The sequence below is a fragment of the Callionymus lyra genome, chromosome 11 (assembly GCF_982586985.1).
Source record: "Callionymus lyra chromosome 11, fCalLyr1.hap1.1, whole genome shotgun sequence".
Classification (NCBI taxonomy): domain Eukaryota; kingdom Metazoa; phylum Chordata; class Actinopteri; order Syngnathiformes; family Callionymidae; genus Callionymus; species Callionymus lyra.
Genome location: NC_141828.1, coordinates 25946027 through 25951881, shown reverse-complemented (window position 1 = coordinate 25951881; position 5855 = coordinate 25946027). Strand labels below are relative to the sequence as shown.

Genomic DNA, 5855 nt, shown 5'->3' with positions numbered 1-5855 from the left:
GAATTTGACGATGGAATTGCATAGAAAGCACTGTTTAAGGTCAGTCATTAAACATACCTTACATGAATAGCATTTCATTAGCATTGGTATGTGGTGATTATCTCTGGTTCATCCATATCAATAAAGTCATCTGAGCACCATGTATCATAAGAAAAACTATATAGTATATTAAATGCATAGGAATCTCAAAATATAAATATTATAAAAAGCAAACGTAACGATAATGGGCAATTTGGACCGACCAATGTTAAGATCAGCAAAGAGTCTGGAGATGCTGACGGATGAAGAGGAAGATCAAGGATCAAGGAGGACTCTAGCGCTTTCTCCGTGCAACAGGAGTCGTATGATCCTCAGAACACAGTATCGGAGCCATCCCTACTGAGGTAAGATATTTCAAGTGCCATGAATCTGATCTGTAGTATAGCATATATATTTATATATATCCTGTATTCTATATGTTTTTTTGCTTTTATGGCAGTGGCAGGGAGACACACTCACAAGCACAATACAACAACAAGAAATAGCTTGTTTTTGAGGAGTGTTTGAGAGCCCTTTTGAGACCTGCCCCGTGTGTAAGCGGAACTGTGAAGTTAACCAACTACAAAGAGGGACATAAGTGGAGTACAAACAATTTTGCCCAGAATGTGAGTACTTCAGGAAGTGGCAGAGCCAGCCGTTGACAAGAAAAACACCTGTGGGCAACATCATGATGTCTGCAGCAGTTTATTTTACTGGTGCATCATACATCCAGGTAGAGAAGTATTATAATAACATTTTCATTCTAACAATTATAACAATCTACCATTAACTTCAACTTTGTACACTTCTCTCAGGTTATGAAAGCTATGAACGTCCTGATCTTCGGGTACAATATTTTACTATCTGGAACCTGCCATTGTCCATAAGTGGCAATCAGAGCAACATTCTTTCACAGAAAAACTTCAAAAGGAAGAGAAAATTCCTATTGGTGGTGATATGAGAGCTGACTCGCCTGGTGAGGAATTAAGAATCATGTTATTTTAAATGTATCATGTTTACAGGACACTCAGCCAAGTTTGGAAGTTATACAGTGATGCACCTGGATACTAACAAAGTCATAGACATTCACCTGGTTCAGGTAAACTTTGATTATTTACAAAGTAAATGATAGTGTGTTTTGACATTCGGAGGTCGGAGGAAGAGTTGATATGGAGAAGGAGAGGTTGAAAAGGTGTCTAGAGTACCAGGAAAAAAACTGTCACCATCGATTACATAGTGACTGATAGACACACAAGTGCAGGAGTATTTAAGGGACAACGATGTAGTACAGTATTATGATGACTGGCACCTAGAGAAGGGTAATAACTGTTACATTGACTTCTCAAAAAACTTTGATGACATAGTGGAAATTGTAGTTGTTCGTTGATCAATCAAACTATAATTGTATATTTGCAGGTTTGTCCAAGAAGCTGGAGAATGTCTCAAAGTCAAAAGACTGTGAGGTTGTTCGCAAGTGGCTGCCAGCAATAAAGAATCAAGTGTAGTGGACAGCTACGTCGTCTAAATCAGGACTGGAAAAAGTAAAGTGGATATCCTTGTTAAACCACATACAGAACATCCACACCCATGATGATCCACTTTTCCCCAAATGTCCCCAAGCTACAACAGACCCAAATAAATAGTTTAAGCCAGGTACACTTCAGTAATCAATTTGTCATTCAATGGCTCTGAATAAGATTTTTGGAATCCTGTGAAACTTTAGTTTCTGACTCACACCTTGTTTTTCTAACAGGTACCATGCCATTTTACAAAGTTGAACAATTGCTGCTGAACAAGAGAGTCCTCAAGGATGTGAAGAAACTCAGCAGTCAACATCAGACATCTAAACTTGAGTCTTTTCATAGTCTGTTACTCAGGTTTGCAACAAAGAATGTTGTTTTTCTCCTACATTGGAATGTTCTGCAGGTAATTATACCTACATTATAGTAACACACAACACTCTCATACTATGCTGCATGAATTTTCAGAAAAAAGAATGTGTTAAAATAGTCAATGAACGCACATATTGATTATTTATGTGAATTCGCAGACTATACCTGGCTGGTCTACATCACACATGCGAATGATGGACGAACTCAAGCCACGACTCAAGAGGGTACAGCCAGATACAGGTTGTCTTTTCCCAAATCCAAGAAGGGCCAAGGAACTGTCAAGGTCTTGGTTGAATAATCAGGTTGAAATCAACAAAAAAGGCTTGTTGAACTGAATCAAAAGTGATCATTTGAATTATGTTGAATTTGTTAGATGTAGGTTTTTTATACTTCCTGAAATACATGGTTTATTTTAGAATAAACTGCGATTGTTAAGGAAATGGATGAATACTTCATTTTATAAAAAAAATCTCTTCTTCTCTAGGTTACATGACTGAGCTGTTAAGACTTGTGTTTGAGGAAGTCCAGGTTGAGCCAAACAAATTCATGCATGAGTTGAAACGGAATAATATCCCCGATTCCCTGAGTGCAAACCTTGAAAGTTTGTCCAAAAAGCACGTTGTTGCTCCTGCTTTATTAACAAGCTTTTGATCCTTTCTAATAAGATGTTGCTTTTTATGTTTGTTAAAGAATAAGATAACGGGTGAAAAAAACAAAAATAGGTTTTATTATATCACATAGTTTTACATGTGCTGTCTGGAAGGTCCTCAGACATGTTCAGTGGATAGCTGGAAGAAATCCGACATATCTTCCAGCCTCATCAAGAAATTGGTGGCGTATTCTGCTCACAGCACTTTATGGGATTACCACCCTTATGTCTCTTCCGAAAATAGCCCCGACACCAGCTGACGAAGCTTTAGTATACCGTATATATATGCTATATACCTGTAGCAACTGTAAGACATTTTTGAATCATTTTTCTCCTCATTTTTTGTCATTGATTTGAAAAACAAATTGTGCACAAAAAACGAAAATAAACATACTCTGTCTCCACTCTATGTCGAAGACCCCCATAATCTGCCCTAAATATGTTGTACATATTTTGTAGAGTATAGGGACTCAGGCAGTTTGCTTCAAATCCTGGGTGTTCTGTTATACAGTTTGGTGGCTCAGGAACCTGACTAATCCGCCTCAGGACCTAGAAGGAAAAAGGAAAGCGCATTTTACACCTTTTTTTTTTACTACAATAGCAGGATTAACTTGGTTAATAAATTACACTTTATTAATTAGATTATATTAAGATACATGTATTTAAACTTCTAGTATTTATTCTCATACTTTTTTTTAAATTTAATTTCTGATAATGTTTAGGCCAGGAGAGAAGGATTTACTGGCCCTGAGGGCCCGCCACTGCTATAAATCAGTATTTATCCTCAATCAATGACCTCGATCTAGAGGATGTAGACTAATATCCCACAACATATCACTTAAACATAGACTTGTTCAGAAATAATTAATTAAATCAAATATTTTTTAAACTTCATATGTGTGTGAAGAATGCTGATGAGATATGAAATAGCCAGTAGCCAATTGAACAAACTTCTCTTTTGGGTTTATATACTTATTTACTTTCTTACTTATATACTATACTATTAAATCTGACACTAAAGGAGTCAGTGCCTCACCAACCATGAACCTCACTGCACGTCACTGACTCACAGGCAACAGCAAAGAAAGCTCAAACAGAGTTCTCTCTTACGTCTGCACAAGGTAAAGAGCGAGACGAGTGGCTGACAGACGGTTGCCGTATATAGTCCAGCCGAGTCCTGCCTAGAGAGTTTTACTCACAGACAGTCGACTAGGATTAAAGGAACAGGAACTCAATATCCAGGTTTGAATAGCAGAGGTTGGCAAATATTACTGGCATCAATCTTGAGAACTAGAATGGTAATCTTTTATTGCTAGTGCGAAATTTGGGTGTGAAATTTTTTTTGCAGCTTAATGTTTATTTTACAGCATTTTACTGTAGACACACTTAAGACAACTTGCAAACAAACGGAGAACCAGATTTTACAAGACAGAAATTAAATCGGTATTAAAACTTCTACGTTTCTTTTTTACGTAGTTACATTGTTCGAGGGCTGGACACGCACTTGCATTATTGTAAGTGTGACAGCTACAAGGTTGTGGGTTCGCTTCCAGCTTAAGGAAACCTTGAGTTTGTATTTTCGCTGTGTGTTTGCATCGTCTACTCCAGAGGCCTATTGCAAAAATTGGGATAAGGGATTAAGTCAGGCTTACCCTGGTTCAATTTATCTATGATCCTGTTGCACAAAGCGGGATTGAAGAAAGTGGGATATGTTTTGACATCAGTTACCTTGGAGATTTATTCTGTGGAACTAGCCTGCTCCAGACCAGGGTAAGTTCCAGGGTCTATATGACCTCATCCTCCATCATTAGTTTACATAGTTTTAAACTGATTATCTAAGATTATAAGATATCATTTACACTTTTCCCCAGACTATAGACAAACCATATAGATACGTGAAGAGTAACATGATGTTACTTTATTTAAGGATAAACCAAAGCAAAAAAAAACACTGATTTGTGACAAACGGTTTGTAAAAATTGGCTATACAAATTTTCTTTGCCTTTCAAAACTGCAGTCCCACAGTGAAATAACAAATGAACAGACGAGGATGCAGGAGCCTCCATGTAGGCCTGTATACAATGAGTACTAACAACTCAATCAAATCAATGAAAAATAACTAATTTATTTACCATTGCAGGCCATATTTTACTTAAGTTCTCAACTTATCAAAAATAATCAAAACATACTGGTCTCCGACCAGCCGACCACTGTCATCATCCGGGAAGATGGCAGCATTGTCTATCAGTGATAGCACTGCAGGTGGCGCTCTTCTTCCTCATGCAGGCCACATGGAGGAGGACAGCACGTTTATCACAATTATATCACATGTCAGGGCTAACACTCAATGATTCAGGCACTGAAAGCCTTCAGTAGCCAAATCTCTAAGTAGAGGGAGAGACTAAAATTTAATGTCACCTCTGATTTGAACCCAGGACCTCCCGCACCAAGAGGAAGGATCATACCACTAGACCATGATACAAAAATGCCTTTTTTTTCCTATAGCTTTAAAGTGTGTTTAGAAGCATGAGCCGAATATGAACATGGTTTGGGAATTTTACTATATATATTTCATGTTTTTTAATTTTGTCTTTGAGATCTTCATAGGCTTCTAAAAGGATGTGTTGTTGCCCTTGTTGCCATAGTGCATCAGTGAATCTGTGATCCATCGCAGGGTCTAGTTGAGAAAGCCATGTGTTGAATTTATCCAGGATTGGTTTCACCTGATGAATCTGTGTCTGCTCATCCTGGCTTGGCCTTTGTGCAACCAAGTAAGCCTGGAAGCTCTTGTTTTGGATTCATCGAACCCAGCTTACTTACTTATCCTGGATGTCTCAATCCTACTTTTGTGCAATAGGCCTCAGGTGAAAGGTGTTCGTTTCAAGAAACAATTGTGCATCAAGTTATTGTTAACTTTTGTCCAACTTGTCATACGTGATGAAATTAGCTACAGACGGATTTATGAACTCTTGGCACCTTGACTTGGCAATAAAAAGTTTCTAAATGTTACAAGATTAGTGATAAGTGTTAAGAAAGGCAATTATCTAACCACCTACCTGGACTAGAGCCAACTGAAAAGGTTTCTACATCTCATGAGGAGTCATTTCCTTTGTTTGGGGGAGAACAACTTGGCGAGAGACTGAAGGACAAATCCAGAACACGACTGGAGAAAGACCACATCCTTTTAGGTCTAAAGATAATTTCTGCTGAGATAAAGACGCTAAAAGCAAAAACAGATTGATTTCTCGAAACTCTAAAACAGACAAGCAAATATTTATGAACTTCAGAAGAGCTGA

The 5855-nt window shown here is 37.8% G+C and overlaps 1 pseudogene; it reads left to right on the top strand.

The window, feature by feature from the left end:
* The first annotated feature begins 223 nt into the window (after positions 1-223).
* Positions 224-2819, top strand: LOC148069784 (uncharacterized; annotated as a pseudogene).
* The last annotated feature ends 3036 nt before the right edge of the window (positions 2820-5855 follow it).